The following is a 25,644-nucleotide window of genomic DNA, read 5'->3' as shown; positions in this document are numbered from 1 at the left end:
CTATGGATTGTCTCTGTATATTTCTGTTTTGTATCACTCTTGGAATCTTTCTCTTTTTATAGAACCCTCTCCCCCCCCACCCCTCAATATTTCTTGCAGGGCCGGCTTAGTGGTCACATATTCTTTCAGTCTCTGCCAGTCCTGAAAGCTTCTTCTCTCTCTGTATATTCTGAATGACAGCCTTCATGGTTAAAGAATTCTTGGCTGCATATTTTTCTCATTTAATACCCTGGATGTCTTGCCAGCCCTTTCTGGATTGCCAGGTCTCTGTGGACAGGTTTGACATTATTTTGATGTTCTTCCCTCTGTACATAAGGAATCTCTTCCCCCTAACTGCCCTTAAAATGTTTTCCTTGGTTCTAAGATTTGCGAGTTTTACTATTACATACCAGGGGTATAATCTGCCCTCATTGATCTGGGGGGATGTCCTCTCTGCCTCTAGGATATGATTGCTTTTTTTACTCCCCAGATTGAGGAAGTTCTCAGCTATGGTTTGGTCAAACATATCTTCTAGTTCTCTCTCCTTCTCTCCACTCCCTCAGGGATCCCTATAATTCTGACATTGGAATGTTTCATGGCATCATTTATTTCTCTAATTCTGTTTTCATGGATTTTAAACTGTTTGTTCCAGGCCTCCACCTGCTCCTTCTTTTTGATCAGCTTGTCTTCAAGATCACTAATTCATTCTTCTGCATCATTTACCCTAACTGTTAGAGTATCTAGATAAGATTTATCTCATTGATAGCATTTTTAAGTGCTGCCAAATCTGCTCTCATTTCTGCCTTTCATGAATCTATGTTGACATTAATAGTTTTCCCCAGCCTATTGTCTTCATAACTGCTACCCAGAAGTCTATTTCTGACATCTTGCTTAGATCCATATCCATTAGATCTGCTGGTGAGGCCGTTGTCTCTGGGTCTTTTCTTTTTTGGGAATTCCTTCTCCCTGTCATTCTGTTGAGTTGTGGTTGAGGGGGATGTACAACCAAAAATATCAACCATTATCCGGCAAGTTGCATCCTGGGAAGTTTCAGAGCAATTGGAAAAAAAAGCAAAAACAAAAACAAAAAAAACAGCCCAAATGAACCCCAGGAGTAAGATTTATAATGTACAAAAACAAACAAACAAGACCAATAAAAGGAAAAAAAAAACAAAATATAAAAGAGAGGGGTGATGGGAAGGTGGTTATAATCCCTTGGTGTGGGTAAGGAAGAGTATATCAGTTCTTCTGGGTGTTTCTTATTATCTTTGAGAACTCAACTTTCCAGACACACAAGGAAGTTAAAACTGGTATATAAAGGTAGTATTGAGAAGGGAAAAAAGTACTACATTAATGCTTATGTCTATATCTCTCTCTCTATTTATCTATATAAATATAAAAGGAAAAAGTATATGTATAAAAAAAGTTCAAGTTAAAATGTTACAATGCAATATTTTGTATTAATCATACAGTTGAAATGGTAAGTAGGTTAAAAAAAAAGGACAAAAACATAAGAAAGAATTTTAAAAAGAGAGAGAGAAAAGTTGTAGCCCAGAAATATATAGACCATGAGGCAATACCAGGCGCTTAATATACTGTTTTCCCCTGGTGTTGGGGTTTTACAGTTTTATGGGGACCCTGTAGTTGTAGTCCTCTTGTTCTTTCAGCTTATCTTTTTTATTTCTTTTCAGCGTAACAGTATTCATTGTTTTTGCACCACACCCAGTGCTCCATGTAATATGTGTCCTCCTTAATACCCACCACCTGGTTCCCCCAACCTCCCACCTTCCGCCCCTTCAAAACCCTGAGGTTGTTTTTCAGAGTCCATAGTCTCTCATGGTTCACCTCCCCTTCCAATTTCCCTCAGCTTATCTTTTGGGGCAGGACCCTGTCGCATTGTTTTTCAGTCAGTCCTGCTTGAGAGGAGTTGCTCTGCCTCCTATAAAGGGGCTGGGCTTGGTGGAAACTCTTTTTTCAGGCTTTTGTTCCCTGGAGGCTTTTGTTCTCTGGTAGATTTTCCTAGCTTTTTGGGGGGTGAGGGCAAAGTAAACTGTCTACACCCAGATCTCTGCCTCAGAGAGAAACCACACACTTCTCTTCTCTGAATCCTCCAGACCACAGACTCCCCCTCTGCAAGCTCCATTAAATACTGCAGCCTCCCTCAGGCAGTATGCTCCTCCAGTGACCCTTTCAGTCGTCTTCTGAGGCCCTTGCTAGTTTCTCAACCCCCCGGGCCACCAAAACCCTGAGTGATACTGACCCAGGTGAGCCCGGCCCTGGTGGCTGCCATTCCTGGGACAGCAGGATCCAGTCCAAGTCAGGTCCTCTCCGGCACAGTGCCACTGCCAGCCCCAGGGACCACTGACTATAGTACCTGCTGGGTCCTCTCAAGTGGTGGTGGGTGGCGGCTGTGGCTGGTCAGGGGACCATGGGCTTAGGTCCCCACCTGAGGCTACGTATTCCCAGCAATTGTCCCTTAAGCCCCTTTGTTCTGTTTGAACACTGTTATCAGTCCCTTTGTGTCTTGCAGCCACCGGTCTTCAAGCTATTGCTGGTCCCCAAGTGCAGGCACTTTTGCATTGGGGTATTACTTTTCAATGGCTCGCTTCTGGTGGCTCCCTCCCCCTTCTATTTATCCTCTGATCTTTCTGCATAATCCCACCTCCATCTTTTGTATGTCTCGTCTAATGATCCTCTGCCCCCATATAATCTCATATCTCAAGCTGATTTCATGGGTGTTCAGAGTGCTCTGGTAGATAACCAGCTCAATTCAGGGGACTGGTTGAAATAGGGTCCCCTACTCCTCTGCCATCTTGCCCCCCTCCCCAGGCCATTTACTTTTAATGTAATTACTGATACAGTAAGATATAAGTATACTGTATTTCTTTCTGTTTGCCCATATGACATTTTCCCTCATTTCCTATTTTTTGGATCAATTGATTATTTTTACATCAATTTTATCTCTTTACTGACTTCTAAATTATAGCTTCCTTAATTTTTAAGTGATTGTTTCAGCATTTATGACATGCATCTTTAACATTACTTTTTACTTTCTGATTATATAATACTACTGTATGTATAATATAAAATTTTATATTTTTTCCTTCTTTTCTATAATTGTTGTACACTTTGCCTTTCTATGATTACCCCTAAAATATATTTGTATTAGTTTTCTTTTTTCCTTTTTTTAAAAAAATTGACAGAGATCACAAGTAGGCAGAGAGGCAGGCAGAAAGAGAGAGAGAGGAGGAAGCAGGCTCCCTGCCGAGCAGAGAGCCCAATGCAGGGCTTGATCCCCGGACCCTGGGATCATGACCTGGGCCGAAGGCAGAGGCTTTAACCCACTGAGCCACCCAGGCACCCCTTGTATTAGTTTTCTATTGATGCCATAGAAAAATACCACAGATTTAGTGACTTTCCCAATAAAACTTTATTGTCTTGCATTTCTTTAGGTCAGAAGTGTGGTATGGGTCTCATTGTGCTAAAATCAAGGTGTTAGTGGATTGTATTCTTTTCTGGACACTCTAGGGAAGAAGCTATTTTTTGCTTTTTTGGATTGTTGACAAATTCATTTTCTTGAGGTTGTAGCATCCAAGTTCCCATTCTCTTCTTGGCTATGAGCTAAAGGTCATTTCAAGCTTCTAGAGAAGGTAGCTTCTTGTCTCCTGAACTGTCACTGATCTAACTCTCATTCCAAGTTTCTTTGACCCTTTTCTGCCATTATATTTTTCTCTCTACCAAGAGTTGAGAAAGAATCTCTTCTTTTAAGGACTTGTGTGATTATATCAGACCTACTTGGATAATCTGGAATAATCTCATTTTAAGATTCATAACCTTAATCACCTTTGCAAAACCCCCTTTATCGTTCAATATAACAAAGTCATAGATTACGGGAATCAAGGCGTGGACAGCTCTGGGGGCCATTATCCTTCTACCAACGTTGTTAATATTTTTGTTTTAAACAGTCCATTGTCTTTAAATCAAATAAAAAAACTTTTGTTTAATATTTACAACATATTTACCATTCTTTCATTCTTCATTTCTTTGTTTAGATCTAAGTTTCCATTTGTTATAAGCTCCTTCTGCCTGAAAAACTTCTTTTGAATTTTTTTGAGTGTATATCTTTGGGTGACAAAATCAATCAGGCTTTCTTTGAATGAAAATGATTTAATTTTGTACTTGTTTTGGAAGGATATTTTCACTAAATATAGATTACTAGATTAATGTATTTTCCTTTCAGCACATTAAAGATGTTGCTTTCTTCTTGCTTGCTTTGTTTTTGATGAGAAATCAGTAATAATTTTATTTTTTGTCCCCCTATTTGTAATTTGTCTTTATCTCTGGCTACTTTAAAGATTTTTCACTTTTTTTCATGGGTTTTTTTCCTGACTCTTTTCATGTTTTTCACCTACATGTTTGGTAGGGTTTTCTTTGTGTTTATTATGTTTGGGATTCATTGAGTTTATCTGATATATAGTTTTATAGTTTTCTGAAAATTCAGAACATTTCTGTTATTTCTTAAAATATTTTTTTTTCACTATTTCACAGTTTTCCAAGAGTCCCTTCTTGGACTCCAATTGCCATATTTTAGATTTTTGATATTTTCTCACATGTCTCTGAGACTGTTTGTTGCCTTTTTGCCTTTTCCCCCCTTCTCTGTGTTTCAACTTGGATAATTTTTATTGCTATGTCTTCAACTTCACTACTCACTAATCTTTTATATATGTATATATAGTTGAACTCATTTGGTGAATTTTTTTTTTCTTTAGATACTGAGTTTCACATCTCTAAGTTTCTATTTGGCTATTTTTTAAATATATACAATTTTCTCTCATTATATACATGTTTTAACTTAAATCCTTGAAAATATAATAGCTATTTTCAAATTCCTATCACTTTTTATTAACTACGTCATTTTTTCCTACTGACTGATTTCTGGTTATGATTCCTATTTTTCTCCTTAACTGAATGTCTAGTAGGATACTGAACAATGTCAGTATTCCATTATTGACCATATAGATTTTGTTTTCCTACTTTGAAGAGTGTTGCATTTTGTTTTGACAATTATTTGAAGTCCAATTTCATTTTTTTCAAGGATTCTTTTTAAGGTTTTTTTAAAAGGATACCCTAGAGTAGTTTGTTTAGCCCTATTAGTCATGTGTGATCTTTTCATGGATCGTGTCCTAAGTGTTCACTGATGCCTCTCTATTCTGGCTTGTTGAAGTTCAGAGATATCTTAACCCTTTTCAGATTTTAGGAAATTATATCTTATATATCCATAATCTATCTTCTTTCCCTGGCAATGTCCTTGCCAGGTCACACGGATGTGTAGTGTACATTTGACCAATCTTAAATGGATCCGATTCCTGTCACCATAGCATTCCTGAGCTCTTATCTCTCTTTCTTCCATGACAAGAGTGCTGCTATAGTCTGCTTAGGATCCCATTTACTATGTGTAGTGTGATAAATGGATCTAGAAAAAAAGTTTTGATGATTATAGGGCCCATCCTGTTTGTTTTTCTTTTCATAGGGGCCATAGTTCGCTACTATTTGTTGTCCAACCCAGTTTTCTACTTGTTGAGAGTATAATTCTGGTCTAATTGCACTAGTTGTCAGGAGGGTAAGTTTGGGGCAAATTATTTCATGATAGCTGGGCACAGAAATACAAATCATTAATTTTTAAATTGTATTTTATAAAAACAAATTTCGCATACTCTGAAGTATGCTGTATAAAAGGCAGACATATAACTTAGATGCCTTCTAGGTATGTAAGAGTATTTTGAAAATAATTACTGTAATATGTAAGTTATCTACAAATTATTTGGTAAACACATTGGGTTGATTAAAATTTAGTTAAGTGAGAAACTCTTGGGTGAATCAGTCCATTAAATGTCTGCCTTACACTCAAGGAATGATCCCATAGTCATGAGATGGAGTCCCACATCAGGCTTCCTACTCAGTGGGGAGTCTGCTTCTCCCTCTGCCTGCCACTCCCTGCTCCTCCTGCTTATGCTCTCTTTCTCTCTCTCTCTCTCTCTGACAAATAGATAAAATCTTTTAAAAAAAAGAGAGAGAGAAAAATTAATAAGTGATTTTCTGAATTGCACCATTTTCATTCATTCCTCAAAGTTGTGCATAGAAATAACTTTTGATAAGGGCAACAGATTTTGAGCATTCTAGCATAGGAACCATATCCTGTCTACTCTTGATGATAGGGTTTATGATATTAAATGCTCTGGATAGAATTCAGTATTGCCTTACTTGGAGTTATTTTATCTATAGGAGTTATTTTATAGGAGTTATTTTAACTATAAAATAAATCGTTAGTTTCTTTAGTTATCTAGTATTATTTAGTTATCTAGTATTATCTAGTGTAGTACCTAGTATCTATAGTAAAGATTTATTTAGCAAATCTTTAGTTATTATAGGAGTTATTTTAACTATAGAAGTTATTTTATAGGAGTTATTTTAACTATAAAATAAATCTTTAGTTTCTAAATTCTTATATAAAATTGTACCAAATGTAAACTAATGTAATATCATAAGAGTGAGCTACAAACCTATACTTTCATGAAGTTATTGCCAGTAAGTAATCTCTAAATCTAAGAAATGCAGTATCATATAAGGCAAATTAAAAAAAATAATTTAATTTTTAACATGAATTATTTAAAAGCAGTAAGTAGACAAAAAGGCTGGAGAAATCAATATTTTTAGAAAGATAATTCAATCATATTTGTGTGGGTGCATATATAGAGCCAAGGAAAGTGAAGGACATAACTTCCCTGAGTTAGAATAAAACACACTTATCAAGAAGTGAGTATGTATTTGTCCTAAGAGAAGAATGTATCCTAATGATGTGTGAAAATGTTTTTCTCTTGTGGAGTACATAATACTTACAAAGTGAATACTTTGGATTTGAAGATTCAGCTGGTTCAATATCACACCAATTGAAAACAGAACAAAGTGTAGGGGGAGGAGTGGCAATTGATTTGATTAGTTTGTGAAGACCTTGGCATTCGTTTGTTGATGTGAACCTGTGCAGGCAGTTTTCGGATTGTAGGGGCACTTTCTGATCTGCAGCTCTTATTTCTGTGAATGCTTTGGATGTGATCAGTCATCTTGGCTAATTCTGAATTCACTGGCGCTAATAAACCAATCTACAATGAGGCTTTTTCGAAAGTCTTTTGCATATCTTCCTCCATGGGACACATTTAAAAAATAATTTAGTGTCAGTTGCAAATCAGCATCTATGCAGAAACTATTATGCATTTGTGTAGCTTAGAGCACTCTGTTATAAGACAAATGCTATTTATGAGGCTAATTAATTAATTTCCATGTGGTAGCTGACACTTGTGTTTAGCCTAATAAGGACTCACATGACAAATAGAATTATTTGCTATGAAATGAAATACAGTTTACTCTGTGGAAATGATGCCTTCCCATATTCAGTTTCTTTGTGTTAGTTCAGCCTTAAAATTTCTAAAATCTACTTTAGAATGCAAAGGTTTATGTGAACAAATTTCTTAAAAATTAGAGATAAAATTTAAATATTTTTCCTTATGATTTCTGGTGAGGCATTAATTTTAAAGCAAAATATTTATTATGATTGTCCATTCTTAACGTAAGCATTATTTAGGAAATTCTCTTATTTTTAATTCATAAATCCTATTTGATATCTTCCCCCTAGTTCTGGCCAGGCACAAAAGTTGTAGGACTCTCCTGGTGGATTAGTTAGAGAAGTGAGTAGAAAATTATGGATTACTTCCACATTGAAATGTAATCTTCGATTTCCCCTCCTAACCTTTCCTCGCTCTCTGAAGTGATTATTCATGTAAAGGACCATATTCGTTTCTAGATACTAAAGCAATTATTTAGGCTAATGACAGTAGATACTAAAGACTTAGAGACAGATAAATCTGATAAATCCACTGGCTATTCTGAATGGGCACTCTCCCTGGTATCATTTGTATAGCAGTCACATTCAAAGTACCACTGAAGTCACTCTTCCTGCAAGGATGTTGAAAATGGATGACATGGAGCCCTTTTTGAGGGCATTCGCTGTAACAAAATCTCGTAAGTTGTGTCATCTTTACAGTAGAGTGCCATAATCATGATGGCTGATCTCTATTACTGCAGAAAGTTCAACCAATTTTATCTGTAACACTAACAGGATATTCCTGAATGCCACTGTTTTGACTATATAAATGTGTTAAGCACTCCTGTCCTTAGGTGATAAAGGACTAAGGGTTGCATTTTTAAAGAAAAATGCTCCCATGAAAATGAGTGAGCATCTCAAAACCTCAAGGCTTATGAAACTAACAATTATACTTGGAAAACGCCCTGTGGGAAATACGATGGTTAGCTTTGTTCTGAGATTCTCCTGTTCCTGTTGTGATGCTATGATCTTCTGTGTTTGAAACTCAAGATGAAGTAGACCTTCATCTTCTGTTGAAAGGCCTGACCTTCAGTTTCCTGTGATCCTTTGGTTAAAAGAAATAAAAGGACCTTTTCTTTCCAGTAAGATTGTCTAACAGGCATTGACAACCTTTTCAATTCCTCTGTCAAGCTAGGTGGGGCACGCTGGAGTATGCTATGTTCCTGCTGAGTAACCTTTACCTGTGACCTGACATTTTAAGCATCTCTTATTCTATCCTCTGGGGCCCATCCTTATTTTCAGAGTAGAGGTGGAATCTGAAAGAAGAAAATGGAGAATGGATAGGGATGGAAAGAGGTAGTAAGAGTGGATGGGTCAAATGGCAGCTGGTTCCAGACCAGGGAACCTTCCTATTACTTGCTATGATGTCTTCCCAGGATTTGGCAAAGCTGGGTTGAGAGTTAGGGGTTCTTGTGTATTATTTGTGTATTATTTGTATTATTTGTATTTTATTTTATCTTTCTTAACCTATTCCATGACACTGTAAATCTCCTAGTTTGTTTTCTTAATAATGGCCTTCTATGGTACTAAGAAAGTGGTGGTACTCATTGCCAATTTTATTTTGGAAACACAAATCCTTTTTATGTCATTTCATTGGTTAAAAACATTTAATGTTTTCTATTGCCTGCCCTAGAGAATAAGCTCAAATCCTTAGGTCCCTAACATGAGACCTTTTTTGGACAAGTCATAGCTCACCTTCCTAACATCCTTCCTTCCACATCTCTGTGCGCCAGTCACATTGATCTGTAAGCAAATCGACTTTAGAGTTAAATTTTGTGCAAAATAAGTCAGAGCAACTTCCTAGTTCCTTTCCAGCCTCATACACTGGCAACTTCTCTTCATTCTTACACTTGATTCAAATTTCTTTACCTTTAGGCTGTATCTCTGTTGTTTCTGCCACTTAACATTCATAAACTTCTTGGTCAGTTGTTTCAGTTCTCAGTGATGTTTACTCTGCACTTTGTATTAGCTCATGATTTTTATCTTGTTTCTTTGAAATTTATTTTGAGATGTACCTGGCTGCAGTCTCTAGCATTTCAGTATGTGTCCTCTTCCTTTGTGTTTTAGCTGTAGGTCCACCAATATCCTCTCTTGACAATCACGATGGGTCAAAGCTATTTGTCAGAATATAACATTAATTAAGAGAGATCACAGAAAAGTAAACTATTTATGTTGTAGGTGCACTCATGCCAGGATTATTCAGTAGAGCGCTTATTGGCTGAGAGTTGTTGCATCATGGATGCCAACCCTCACGGAGAGTGTAAAACATAGTTTGATGGGTAGCTCTCATTGGGATAGAATGTTGAGAGCACTCTGAGAATGTGGAAAATGCATACAGCAATAGAATGTAAATGTATATATGTGTGCATGTGTGTGTGTGTGTATACATATAGATATATCTATATGTATACATATATATATATGTGTGTATGTATGTGTGTGTGTGTGTATATATATATATATATATATCTCCTTCTATTTTAATGGAGAAAACCCAGGGACAAATAGTTTTATAAAACAAATCATTTAATAAGGTATTCGTACTTAGGGGACCATCACTAAACAGGATATCCATGTACTTGATATTCCCTGTGCTATTTCCTAGTTTGTTTTCTTTATCTGGAATATACCTTCTAATCATCTTCTTAGCTCGGTGGACTTGGTGACCATATTTCCAATTCTCAGAATCTATCTGAAATGTAATCTTGAGAAGCTTCTTGTTTCCCTTCCCTTACTCCTGGAGTTTTTCACACTTGCTTTTATGCTCCTATCATACTTTGAGGTGACTTTATTGTAAAAATTAGTCTAATGATTTGACCCCCCAGTCCATGTGAATATAGTTATCTCTATAGTTATCAAGAGTGTACTTCTATTTATAAATTGTCATCCTATTGTCAAAAAGCCCCTCAAAGCTGAACAAGTAGTATTAAAACATTCAAGCTCCTCTTTAAAGAACTTCTCTATGTTCCTAATGACCAAGAGTTGGTCATTTCTTGGTTCTATTTCAGTCTCAAGGAGTTTTTCTATAAAAATTCAACGTTCTTCCATTAGCCAGGTGTGACAGTTCAAAAATACATGGAAATCTCTGCAGGTTGCCCTGAGGCTCAGGGTATCTTTTAGAGGAACTTGGAATCTTCAGAAATTTTAGGCATGACCTCCATAGATCATGGCAGATATCCAGCTTTGGAATCAAACTGAACTAGAGTTAAGCCATGAGGGAAATAGCGGGGTGATAAAGACTTCTCATGATCCTTGAAATATAATGATTGAAGGCTTTAAACTGCTGTTCGTTGTGACAAATTTGCACTTAGTATATTATTTTACATATTGATATCTCCCTTTGGATCACAAAAAAACAGAATGTTTCTAACTTTGGGCAGGTACTTATAGCTGTGACTACTCCAAGTATATTAACTTAGTGTCTGATCCTGCCAGAAGATAATTACAGTAGATGAAGTTTTATTAGATTATTATTATTATCACAAGAGTGTTTTTGTTGGGCTGTAGTCATACAGGGAGAGAAATGAATGTCTGTGAAGGAGAGGTAAAGTCACAAATTGGTGCTCTTGAGATTGGTTAATGTTCATTTGGTACTGTTTGTAGGTGAAACCTATTACTCAATCACAAATCTTCCCATTTTAAATTTGTTTTTATGAAGGGAGGTAGAAAGGAACTAATATCTGATGGTGCCTCTGTGAATCACTCTTCCAGAAGTTTTCCATACTATATTTCTCATAAGTCTTCTGACACCACTCTTTGGCAGATGAGGAAGTTGAGGCTCAGAGATTCCTATTAGGAAATTAAGTCAGAGTCATACAGGTGGCCCATGTTTCGAAACCAGAAATCTCAGGCTCTAAAATGCTATATCACACTATCTTTCCATAAAAATAACTAGAAAAAGAATTTTAAATATTTTACTTTTGATAGTGACTCATTTCTAGCAAACTCAAAGATGCAACATGTATTTGTAAATAATTACTATAGTAATAATCGGTAACACAAGTGATTGTAACAGAAAAAGTTCAACAAAAAATCGCTAGAACCATTAAAAAAAGTCTGTGCTCTGTGTGGTTCTGGCTCCCTTTCTAAATGCAGAGACACTGACAACTTTGAAAGTAGTTAAGTTTTGGATGCTTATCTAAAGCAAATGCCCAAAACTTCCAAGTGAGATTTTCCTATTACATGAGGTAGCTATAGACAAAGATACATTTAATTTGTGCCTATAGTGCTTCATAAGTATGTTTCTTCATCAGAAAATATTGTTGCAGAAAAAGCACAATCCCGAATGCTATATTTCAAGAGGCAAAATTCAAAATTTAGGAATAGGAAGGCCTGATTTTGGACATTAAAGTTCATTAGACTGCAATGAAAACTTTTTTTCTTGTGTTTGTTGGAATGTAACCATTAACAGAATGATATGCTAGCTCTAAATCATCTAAATGTCCTGACACCCAGACTTACATGAAGGTGCCAATTTTCATCTTCATCTTTAAAAAGATTATTGAGGTGGATTAAACAGTGCTTAAAGAAGCAAGTATATTTGACACTACCCATTCTATCTTAAAATAATGTAATTGCTGTAGATTTTTGACACTTAATAAGGGAGTCTGCAAATGCCTATGCCTCAAGGATAATTTTTCTACCAAAAAAAAAAAAAATCTCTTAAAGTTGAGATGCTTACAACTTTCTAAAGTGACCACACATTTTAGTCACATCTTCAAATGTCATGGTCAAAATCATGGTCCCACTGAAATAAATGTACATCGGTTTTTATAAATCCTAGCGTATAACGTATTTATATAAAGTACATACAGTCATTTGTTCATAATTCAGTGAAGCCTCCTTGCAGAAGATTAAAAGTGAGTGTAACTTTGTTTTAGGTGCCAAGGATATTAAGATTAAGATTTATGATTTTTAGAGGGTTTTTTTCCCCTTTTTCTGGATACCTTCTATTTATTGAGTGTTTCCTATGGAGATATGAACTATCCTTAAAGGTTTATAAGAAAAAAAGCTTATTTTACCCTGTCTACAACCTTATAAGGTTGTGCTACTATTATCTTCATTTTTCAGTTGAGAAAATTGAGGTACAGAGGTTGAATAATTGGCCCAGTGTAACACAGCTTTAGATGAGAAGCTGGGACTTGAACACTTGTTGTCCCCATAGACACAGCCACTTCCCATGGAAGACTAATAATTCTGTTCATTTCTGACTGTGATGTGTTGCTGGGATGATGACGATGTGAAGCTGACTGCGACATGTGGTATGAGGAGTCCCTCCAAAATAGATTTGCCACTGCTTATTTTGGATCTTCCATAAAATTGAATGGGCTGGTGTAGGGGGAAAGAAGAGGAGATAAAAGGAAGTGAATCCATAAGATACTAGCAATCTAGAAAATACTGAGGATACAGTCAAAAGTGAAAACCTTACTTTGGCACTAAGCAAAGAGAATCTACTGAACACAGAAGAGGGAAAACTTCATCTCAGGAAAATGGCAGAAAGAATAGAGAGTGCATGCATTTCTGGAAGGTGACAGAAGAAACCCGAAACTTTCCTTAAAGTCTGATATCATTTTGTATATGAAACTGAACTGAAACAGATTCAGTGAGTAAACTCTGGATAACTTCAAACAGTATAACTGTTGCATTTTTCTTACTATTAGCACTACTGGTTCCTGTATTAGACCAAAAGAATAATCTGATTGGCTACACTTAAGGAGCTCTTTTTTTTTTTTTAATTAGCTGTTGAGAAACGGTTATTTGCATTAAGATGGGTGACTGACTTCCATGATACTATGTAAAACCCATAAATACACTGACATTACAATAAGTTCCATCAGTGAATTGCTAGGATGTTCTTGTGTTGATAGATTTGGGGAGATTGGCTTATTAGTTTGGGTTGACTTAGGAAAGCAGAAATCATTCCAGATGTTTCAACCAGAGGGAATTTAATACTGGCAATGTGATAAACAGGAGCTTGGCCTAGACATAATAAAGAATAGTGGAATAGTTCGGGATTAGCAAAGCAGGAAGCTGCAGTTACCTCATAGTCTTAAAAGACCGTGGGTTATCATGAGGAAGCTAAAACTAAGGCAGGCCCTGCCAATCCAGAGCTGGTTCTGCACAATCAGGAGTTATGGAGATGTGGTCATTCCCGGTGATGCTTCTAAGGCAGGAACAGAGGGAGAGAAATACCTGTGTTCCCTTTCCTTCCACTTCCTAGTCTAGCCAAAGTCAATGACAAGAGACCCTGAAAGGGGAACTAGTAGGAGAAAGGCTGGGAACATATCTGCGAGCAAACAAACAATGACATTTGCACATTTATACAAAATGTGTTTCAGAGAATAAGAACATCTTTTGAGTGGGGAAATAGCAGGTAAGCATTTGCGAAGACAAGGTCCTGTTTCTCTAATGCAGCCTTGCCTGGGGACCAGACTATAGGAACACATAATGGTCTCTCTAACACAGGCCCCATGTAGAAACATGGGAATCCCAGTCCTAATTCTAGTTTCTCCAAGAAAGTGGGATGTTTTATGTGCTTGAAACCTAGTCTTCTGGCCTAAAAGTTTGTATCCTTTTCCTCTGCTCCTCGCTGAGTGAGTAGCACTAAGACGAGGTGATTCCCAGGCACTTTACACTTGGAATGATGACTTCAGGAGTCCTTGGCTCTGTCCTGCCCAATTCCAAATTAGGTCCTGCTAATGTTCTCCTATTTCTTATGTGAGCTAAGTAGATTGCCCCATATTACTGTTACCAGTGTTGCTCACAGGTTCTCAGCAGAGGATGTAGGAACCAATCTCTTTCCTTCCCAACCTGGGTCAGGCCACAAAGCAGCTCTATTCTTAGCATCTATTGAGACCAATTATGCAACTGTTTTTTTCTTTATTATGTATGTAGTACATGCTCATTGAAAATAGAGAATGAAGCCAAACTCATAACCCCTAGCAAGTCCTCTAATGCTACCACTCTAAATATATTGACATATCTTGTTATGTCAATAGATATACCATATCTTTTTAATGACCATATACCAATTTGTAATGATATCGCAATATTTTAATCTGGCATTGTTTTTTAGAAATTCTCTTTTGGTATATTTCCTATTGCTGTGCTATATAAAAGCCTCTCACATCTTCTATCATTATATTTAGTGTTTGGGCTGTGGAAAAGGTAGTCTGAGGGCATTGAAGACAAAGAACTGTCGATGTAGATTAAATGATCATTTATCCAATAAACCCTCTATTCTGACCAGGACTACTCCCTTTCTGGAAGAACTTGTACACTGCTCTCTTTCAGTAAATTGCTTCGCATGAGATTATTCTAGGAAGCCTTCCTTTTTTACCTGTATTCGTTCAGATCTTCTGATAAGCTGATGCCAAGATAGTATTAAATATGTAATGAATTTATTAGAGAAAACCCCATGAGAGAAAATGGAGAGGAAGCTGGTTGAGATTAAGATAGCTGCCAGAGAGCAATGCAGGTCTGACCCTAAATGAAAGAGGAGAGGTAGGGAAGGAGGGAGGGGGGAAAAGAGAGGGGGAAGAGGGAGAGAGGGAGAATGTAAGTATTTTAGACCATAGCGCAGTCCGAAAAAGAGCTTAGCAAGGCCACTGGGGAGTCATCAAGCCAGTCTTCCTTTGGAGAAGTCCCATGTCTCCTGAGAGCAGGCCTGCTTTAGCATCCCTACCACACTCAGTCATGGGCTGGGTGAACCCATGGCCGAAGCGGCTCTGGTGCAAACATGGTGATGGATTTCATAGAGTAGCAGCTGGGGTGCTTGCTCAGTTATACCCCCAGCACTCAGAATTGAAGAGGCTCATTGTATGGTTGCTGTAACCCCCAACACCTCCCATCCTGTTCCTACCATAATTCTTGGTCAGAGTTAGGTAGCTCTTCTCTGAACCCTTTCCCCTGAACTAGTTATCATAGTATTGTCACCAGATCCACCCCTATAGTTTGAGGAGCCTGGTGTAAGAATACAGGTCATGACCCACAGAGCATATTAGTAGCTGACAAAGGCATGTTCATAATAATCTGATAAGCCTGATTCATATTTAGAATTCTCTTACCTCTCCAAGCTTCTAGCTGGAATGTTGTGGCACAGAGAGCAAGAGGGAGAGAGAGCTTTTGTTCTGTCCCACATCTTTTGCCATCCCCTCACCTCTTCTATCACGTTAAGGGGCCTCCTGGGCATGCATGTGAATACTGCAGTCCACATATCTAAGCTGGTTCATTTCATCCTCCCCTCTGCCTGGTCTAAAGGTGTAGGTAATGCTCATCACAGCATCATGTAACAATTTATTTGACTGAACCCCTCACTAGATTATAAAGCCTTTGAGGCCAGTGCTCAGACCCATGACTGACAGAAATGGAGAGAAAAAATAAATGTGTTATTTTACACTGCTAAATCTGTGGCAATATTTGTATACAGTAATGGATAACTAAAATGGGAAAGTACTGTGTTCATTTGTCCATCTAATGGGGTGTAAATAAAATTTCCTAAATGAGCAAATTCACCCAGTATTTGTTACCTATTCACAAAGTTAAAGAATTAAGAGTGTCCAACATAAGCAAAGGCAAGAGACAGAAATCCTGTTAAACCTAGGAGGACAGGAGACCAGCTGTGAAGCTGCTGCTGGGCACACGTGAGAATGTGTGAGTGCTGTTATTATCTAGGGGGCACAAAGAGTTATGATAATTAGGTGTCTTTTGTGAAACAGGAGTAAGTGTGGCTGTTTCACTTGCTAGTGTAACACATTCCTCCTATTAGTGACTAAGAGATGGAGAAAAAAAAAAACAAAAGAGTAACCAACTAGACCAAGGGCTCCCATTCCAGTGAGCTTGCATGGAATGTCTTTGGTGGAAACCAGGGACAGCAAATCTCCTCAGGTGTTCCTGGGGGTTTTGTGAGGGTCGGGAAATTGTTTTTGTATGGTTGATCTTTGGTACCTATTACCAGGAACATTTTTGTTATTGATACTGGAGAGAAACTCAGCAGCCCCAAAGCTAAAAGACCTTAGCTTTGAAGGTGGAAAATTCTTCCCCTCAAAAGATCAGAATGCTGGGGGAAGATAATTGCTAGAGAATATATTTGTTGAGATGTTTCAGAATTTCCTAAGGATTAACCTGGGTGCCTTATATTTTTATCTTTGACTTCATTTCTAATCAGATATTTTCAGGCAATTATAAGGAAATGTCTTGGTTTTACAGTCCAATTTGTGTACTGATATTTCACAATTTAAGATGTTAGGTTGAAATCTTCACAGTGGCAGCTGGGTCAAAAAATCTGAACTCTGAATAACTGAAGTCAGTGTTCTCACGGGAGAGAGAAATGGAAATACATTTAGTCAATGAAAACAGAAAGAAAAATGCGATGCTTCTTAATGGTGTGCTTGCCTTTTGTAGAGATGTCTGAAAATAACCTACTGGGCTTTGACTCCCATTTTAAGTTCAAACATGATGCTCATGGTATAAATTAAAAGGCTTTTATTGTGTCACTTCTATGAAGGAGAATGATACATACTATGCTCTAAATTATAGCAATGACCCGCTTATTCAGAGGTGGAATTTTTGACAACCTCGACCCTTGGGAACTCAGCCCTAACTTAGAAGTTAGAAAAAACAGCCTTGAAGGCTGACATAGAGGTTACAAAGGCATGCACTTAACTCCTAGGGTCAGGGCTTTATTGACTTCCCTTTAACACACAATTCTTAACAAGTGTGGTTATCTGGTTTCCCTGCTCCTAGCAGACAAGCAACCAGGGACTGAAGAAACTGTTGGAGGGAGCCATCAAAACAGCGGTGCTGGCTAGGAGAGATGGAGGCAGAACAGAATTTCTACCCTGGCCAATAAGGAACCTATATTAGGCAGAAAAATCATAGTTATATCCTGTGTCTCCTGCTGGAGAAGAAGTCCTGGGTAGCAGTGTAAATTTGATATTGAACTGTGTATTTTTTCACTTCCTTCTACCTCTTCACTTCTCCTTATCGAAACAGCATGAGAGTCATGCATATTGTTATGCAGTGCAGGGTAGAGATGGTCTGGGAAGGAGAGAGGCCAATTCTTGGCTCTGGAACTGTTGTGCGTACTTTTAGATATCTATAGCTGAGATTAAAGCCTTAAAAGCTACAGATTTCAATTGAAAGAGCCAGAGACTCGGGTCAGAAAAATAAATTTCACAAATTCCAAAAATTTGGCATTAAATAGTAAGGCCTGAAGCCTCGAAAACTCAGTGCCTAGTATTTGGACCATCACCCCTAGACTGGGAAGCATGCCTGATGAAGTAAATGCGATTTTGCTGGCCAGAGAAGATAAGAGAATCGGAGTGCAGTGTGACGAGAGCTCAGATACTGCCCAGGTCCCTGAGAAGGGCCTTGTGCACCCTCCTGCTTTGGTGAGTATTGTGGGAGGGGAGGAGGGATTAAAATCTCACATAGACTTAGGGTGCCTGAGAGCATTGTCTTTTGCTCAGGGCATAGGATAGGAGCTTTATGAGATTCAAGAGAGGGCATTCAGTACCAGTGATACATGGCCTATTCCTCTCCCCTGTACCCTTCTCTTTGTCCTGAACCTGATGGACACCGAGTGAGAAGAGAGGAAAGAATGTAAGAGGAGAGAGTCCTGGGCAGACTGACTTGTTCCTCAGAAGAGAGTGGATTTCAAAATGGAAGGACTGAATTATGTTGAGTCAGCAAAGGTGAAGAAACAGGGGCTCTTAAGGAGAGGTAAATGGAGTTATAAAGAGGTAACGAACATTATCAGTTTTGCACAGTAAGTATGTAGTCTAAGAATTTAAAGAGCTTTTCATTTGAAGTGGTTAAGAGGAAGAAAAAAGTTTTGGCATTTAGAAGAGACTAAACTTCATTTATAAAGACTCGCTTTAATGGAACATATTCTCTCCACATTGTGGCACTGAAACAAAAATATTCTCCACGTTTAGTTGAACAATAGCATTTTTAAAAAAAAAAAGATTATTTATTTATTTGACAGACAGATCACAAGTAGGCAGAGAGGCAGGCAGAGAGAGAGGAGGAAGCAGGCTCCCCGCTGAGCGAAGAGCCTGATGCGGGGCTCGATCCCAGGACCCTGGGATCATGACCTGAGCCGAAGGCAGAGGCTTTAACCCACTGAGCCACCCAGGCGCCCCGAACAATAGCATTTTTATAATAAGCCAGCCCCTCCTTTTTTTTTTTTTGACAAAACCCAAAGTACATTGCTCTTGTAGACATTTGTTTTTAGAGAAGAGAAAAGCTTCCAGGCCACAAGTGGTTAAATGTGCACCATAATGTATGTGACGGGAATAGTAGGAATACTGATTTTGTCCTAGAAAGGAGGCAAGTTGTCTCCTGCTCCATCTGGAGTCTCAAGGATATGCATCTGAGCCATCTCTTCCTGCCACAAGTGTGTATGTTCCAGCAAGGGGAATGCATTTATTTCCTTAGTTACTGTGAGCCCTCTCCATCCTCTTAGGCTCGGTGGCAGTTTTCATACACGATTAGCACTCAGGTAGCATTTTGCACATTAACCTTGTGATGTCTGATAGGGAGGACAGAGACAGATACTGCCCTGCTGAAATGTGTACACATAATCCATAATGGATAAGTGCAGCTCCACGGTGACCATGACGGGTCATTACAAGCAAAGTAAGGACCACGTTGAGGAAGGTACTGAGTCCAAAGGATCAATACTTAACTACTTGGCAAATCATGCAATTTAAAACAGGGGCAGAATTCTTCCTATTTGGGCCAACACAGGCCTCTGATTCTACACCCAAGGTGACTCAGGAGAGTTGTCTGTAAAATCCCTTTTCCCTGGGGTTTTGGTTTGGATGACCTAGGGGAGTTCCTTTCCCCAGCTGTGCTCTGATTGGGTGTATGGAGCCTGCTCAGGTATCTTTGTGATTTTCTGTACTCCACTCATCCCAGCAGAGAGCAGTGGTGGCAGCAAAGTTTGGGACCAAGGTTCTACAACATGCATGTTGGGGGGTCTAAGCGAATGAACATATGAGGCTTGTAAGGCTGCTGGTGTTTCGCAGGGGTGGAAGGTTAATCGATTTTGAAAACCTAATCCTGAATGGACACATCTTTATCTTTTCCTAAAAGACTAAAACTAACTTCTTGACTTAGTTTGAGTTTCTCCTTATCCGCGCATCAGTAATACATAGTACCTCATAGACTTTATGCTTATACTTTGACTATTGCCAATGATATTTTCCTAATGTGGAATTTAAGGCTTATGAGTAAGTGATAGCGTTGCCCTGACTGACTCACACATATTCTTTCACACATTTTGAACACTCATAGGGAGACCTTTTTGCATTACTGTGTGTTGAGAATTGAAGTCTTCCCTGAGGAATTGCTTTGTGGGTGAGCCAACACCTAATATATCACTAAGTTTTTTAGTTCTTTGCTGTGTTCATAGTGAAGTCAAATATGACTCCAAGCAGGATGAGTATCCTGTTGTTAGTGCTCATATGTTTAGGTAGCTTTGTCCTGTTTAATATTAAGAATGGTCCAATCCTAGTTCTTACCCATTACTTGTTACTGGTGTATTGTGAAACCTTATAAAAGATGGAGTAACGTGTTTCTCAGACTTCATTGTGTGAATCACCTATAAATCTTGTTAAAATGCAGACTGACTGATTCATCAGGTCTTGAGTAAGTTCTCAAGGGTCTGCGTCTCTGGCATGGACATAGGCATGGGGATGACCCATCTACTTTAGTAATAAGGCCGGAGCAGGCTGTATGCTGGGAGAAGGATTGACAAGATTATAAGGGTTCCATCTGTTTTTTCCCCCCAGTATTCTTGCCTTGTCTGTGGCAGGGTACTGTTTTTATTTCTCCCAACCTTTCTTATGAAGTCAATATAATCTACTATGTGGTACATATCTGTAGTATATGATGGAAATTACATTTCCATCCTTAGTCGTCTTGGGATCATGTAACAGGGTCTAGAAGTGTATAGAGATCTTTGTCTAGGCAAAGTCCACTTGCCTTGGGATCTCTTTGTTCTAATTCTTGTTTCGTCAACTGATAATGCACATTGACACCCAGGCTACTAAAATCTTTGCCTAGATTAATAGAATTGCAAGTGAAACTTTATATTCCTCAAGAGCATACCAGAGAAAAGAATGAGCACATTCAGCTCATCAAGTGCTTACTGACTTCCTTCTCTATACAAAACTCTGTGAGTTTACCAGACTGCAAAGATAAATAGAATATGGATGATACGGTCATATTTATAACATTACAAATATTGATAAATGATGCATACATTTATCAATAAAATTTTTATCTGGCAATTTTTATCTGATATTCCATATAATAATAATTGTAGAAATAACATTTCTAAAAAATTGTTAGTCCTCAACCCCATGATGTGTGTTTACTCTATCAATCCTTCATTGGCTATTAGATTTTAGGTTGAATAACTTGAGTGAGGACACAAGTTAACAGAAATTTTTTCCTCTTGGGGTAGACTGAATCTGCTTGCCTTTTCTAAAACTAAATACATTTCTCACCATTTAATTATCTATTATGTGTGCATTTGTTTGTTTTGTATTCCTTGGGAAGTAGCATAAATAGAGACATACATGGGACAAATCAGCCATCATATTAAGAGAATGAGGAAAATGGAGAGTTGAACTAAGTTTGAAATGACTTCATGTTTTTCATACCCATTAATCCTTTATGTAATATTTGGTAATCTCACTGATATATTTTAAAATATTTGTTTATTTTATTTTAAAAAATTAATTATTTTTTTCACCATAACACACACCCTCCCCAATGTCCATCACCCAGCCACCCAAGATGTTTTAGAGAGAGTAAGAGAAACAGAGCATGAATGGGGAAGGGAAAGGGGAGCAGGGAGAGAGAGAGAATACTTAAGCAGACTTCCTGCTGAGTGTGGAGACTGACACGGGGCTCCATCCCCCTACCCTGAGATCATGACCTGAGCTGAAATCAAGATTTAGGCACTCAACCCACTGAGCCCACCCAGGGGCCCCCTCACCAGTATTTCCTAATGATGTCTACCATGTATGGCTATCATGTTTATGGTTTTGAAGATCACTGTACTGTCTGACATTTTGCCCTCAAGAGTAGCTTTCTGAAGTAAATTCAATTTTCAATAAAATTTTTGGGACATATCTCTGCTAGATGTTTCTTCATAGAGGATAGGTATTTTCTTCTCTCAAAGGGCAAAATTCAGTGGCACAATAATTTTAAGATAAGATGGAACAAATAAGAGAATTTAACACTGTGATTCTAGAGATTCAAGAGAGGTGGCACTGGGGTTAGAATGGTTGATCTTATAAATTCTGTAGAATTCCAGTGGGAAGGTAAGGTACAAGGAGACAAGAAACTATGAGGTCTTGAATTAGGTTGATGAGAGAAAAAAAGGTCAGAAAAGTGAAACAAATTGCAGAGGAAGAATCTGTAAGGATTGAGTGCATAGTACAGCAGTGCTTACTGAATTTACTGAATGTAAGGATGGGAGATGACAAAATTCCAAGACATTATGCAAGAATGCTTGGATGGATGTTGTCATTAATAGAACCAAGGAAATCTGGAGGAAGAATTAGTTAATGAGGAATGTAGAAAATGCATCTATTTTGTACATGGGGAATTTAAGTTTTGGGGCAGCATGTCAGCCATGTGAAACAGGTGGATTTTGCAGCTCAAGAGAGCACTACTTGCAGTGCCACAAAAGAATTGGAGAATTCCAAGCAAATATTTGGAGGCAAGCTAATAAAGGAGCTTGTCCAGAAGATACATACTCATTTCAAGAAGGAAGTGAACACTAGTGTCAAATTTCAGGATATGAATGACTTTTCCTCATTGTGTTGATTGTGCCATCAGAGTAAAATGTTGAACTTCACCTTAGTGTAAGACCATTTTCTGTTACATGGAGAAAAAAGCAAACAAACAAAACTTGCCTAGTACAGAGGCCAAATAAAATTATGCTCAAGTGGTTTTATCCAAGGATGGTTTGTCTTCCTTTCTTTCTTGCCTTTCTGTGTTTGGATCTCTAATTTGGGAGTTTTGGAGCCTCTAGCTCGGTACATGTGGATGTACTCTCTTTCCCTTTTCCACTTCCAGGTGCATGGGCATGGGGATGAGCCAAATATTCTTTGGGTTCTATTGTTACCCAAATAAATTAAAAAAAACCCTCTGTTTTGAGTATGGTGTGGTGAGTTGCTTTCTTTTCTTTCTTTCTTTCTTTCTTTCTTTTTTTTTTTTTTTTTGGTAAAAAACAGAACATAAAAATACCATCTTACCCAATTTTAAGTGTTTAGTACAGTAGTGTTAACTGTATTGCATATTATTGTGTAACAGATCTCTAGAACATTTTCATCTTCGTAGCCAAAACTCCATTCTCATTGAACAACTTCCCTTTTTCCCTTCCCCCACCCCTGGTAACCACTATGCTTCTTTCTAAGAGTTCGACTACTTTAGATACCTTGGAGAAATGGAATTATGCGTTGTTTTTTTTTTTTAATTACTGGCTTCTTTCACTTAGCATAATATCCTTAAGATTGATTCATGGTATAGTATACGAAAGAACCTCTTTTTAAGACTGAATAATATTCCATTGTTTTTATATGCATTTTGTTCATCCATCTATCAATTGACTTCTGGGTTGCTTCTATTTGGCTTCTGTGAATAATGCTTTAATGAACATTGCTGCGGAAATACCTCTTTGAGATCCTGCTTTTAATTCTTTTAGATATACATCCATAAATGGGTTGTTGGATCATATGGTAATTCTATTTTTAATTTTTTGAGGACATTCTATACTGTTTTTCAAGGTGGTTACACTATTTTACATTCACACAAACTGTGCACAAGTATTCCAATTTCTCCACATCTTCACTCTCACTTGTTCTTTTCTTTGTTTTGATAGTAGCATCCTAATGAGTGTGAGGTGATATCTCATTGTGGTTTCGATTTGCATTTCTCTGATGATGAGTGACATTAAGCATCTTTTCATATGCTCATTGACCATTTATATATCTTTTTTGCAGTAATGTCATTTAAGTCCTGTATCCCCTTTGTAACTGAGTTTTTGCTTATTTTGTTGTTGTTGAGTTGTAAGAGTTCTTTGTATATTCTGAATACTAAGTTTGTATCAGATATATGGTTTGCAAAAATTTTTTCCCATACTGTAGGTTGCTTTGCACTCTGTTGGTTTTTCATTTGCTGAGCAGATGTTTTTAAATTTGATGTGGTCTCATTTGTTTGTTTTTATTTTCATTGCCCATGGTTTTCTTCCTTCTTATAAGGTGGGAAAGTGGTGTTACTGACTGTAAAATGATATTTGGACATTGACCAAGAAAGATCACTGATGTTGAACTTCCCAGACCTACAAAGCCTGATTTTTCTCACCATTTGGCATTGTGTATTTAATTCTTCTTAATGAGGGTTTATCAGGGGTGAATTCTTCCGTAGGATCCTTGGAAGGTCATCCTTCTGTTTACTCATCAGGATGGGACCTATAATCCAACTGAGGGTATCATTGTTAAGGAAGGACTGGGTCAGAAGACTCTACTATTTCTCTCAGCTGTAACAGCTTCTTTTTACGTTTTATATACAGCAACAAAATTCAGTGAAGGGAAAAACTTCTTCCAAAGTCAATTAATCAGGAAGGACAAATAGTCCAGAAATCACAGAGGAGTTGCATGTTGTCCCTCTATTGACTAGAGCTGGAAACAAAGCTGCTTAATGCACTTTAAGAAGTTGTCATTGCAAGCAGGGTTTTGCTCAGTTTACTAAATGTATTGACTGTAGGATATAAATAAATCCCTTGCACACAGATTTAAATATATTGCAATTACAAAAACAGCCATCCATTTTTCTTAGGAAAGAGGGAATAACAGTTGGAGCTGCCATTTGCCTCGAGGAAAGCAACACACATAATAACACCTCTGGTTCTCCCTTTTATCCCTCACTTTTTAGCAGCACCCCTTTCCACTCACCATTTTATTGATATGAAGAGCAAGGATTACTGTCTCCTGTCAGTCACCATTTGCCTATAAAACAAATTACAATTTCTGGAAAAACCTAATTAACCTTGCACATGATCAAGGAAAGTCCAATAACTTGGTCATCCATCCGGCTATATGACAAGATGGCCAGATGAGTCTATATATGCTTTTTATACCCAAGTATCAGGGGATAATAATGGGGCTTGACTAACCTTGGAGGTTCTAACTAAAACAAAGACATTGCCACAGTCAACAGCATTTTAAGATCATGAGCTTCATTCTATATCGCATGACAATTTTTTTAGAAATTAATTATCTTTAATTGAGCTCTGCTTTTCCACATCTAAAATATTCTCATTCTGGCCTCAGTCACCAGGATCCTATTGCTTCCCTACTTTTCCTTTTGCTTCTTCCATTGTCTTAGTACATTTGGGCTGTTATAATGTACTGTAGACTGGGTGGCTTATAAACAACAGAAATTTATTTCTGACAGTTCTGGAGGCTGGGAAGGTCAAGACCACAGGACCATAGATTCAGTGTCTGATGAGAGTCCACTTCCGGTCTCATAGGAGGCCATCTTTTGCTGTGTCTTCACATGGAAGAAGATACAAAGACAGCTCTCTGAGATCTTTTATAAGAGTACCAACCTCCTATCTTTATGACCTAATCACTCCCCAGTAGCCCCAACTCCAAACACCATCACTTGAGGAGTTAGGTCTTAACATATACATTTTGGGCAACACAAACATCCAGTCTGTAGTACTTGTCATATGGTTGCTTTCATCTTTTCAATGCTGATTGGCAAACTAAAGATAGGAGAGTTCTTAGGTTCTCAGTGTCGGCAGGATGGTGGGTAGTAACGTCCAGAGCATATTTAAATTGTTCAGATTAGTAATCATGCTCCAGCATATTCACAGACACTACTCTAATATGCCCTTACCCAATAAGAAGAATGATTTTATGAGAAAAACTACCAGGAAATTTGAAGATATGATGCAAAATCAGAGATTACATTTTTCCTTTCCAGCATTAGAGCATATTAAATCCGCTGTTGTGATACAAAAGAAAATTAATATTTTACCAGAAAGATAAAGAAATGTGATCAAGAAAATACGATTTGAGGAAATGTTTAGTACCTGTTATAAAATCATTTTTCTGATGATGAAAGTACTTTATGAAGAACAAGTGAAAGAAAATGAGTACTGCAGTGAAGTAAGAACATGGACAAATCTGCATTGAAACTCT

This window comes from Lutra lutra, chromosome 7, assembly GCF_902655055.1.
Source record: "Lutra lutra chromosome 7, mLutLut1.2, whole genome shotgun sequence".
NCBI lineage: Eukaryota > Metazoa > Chordata > Mammalia > Carnivora > Mustelidae > Lutra > Lutra lutra.
This window is presented reverse-complemented; position numbering follows the sequence as displayed.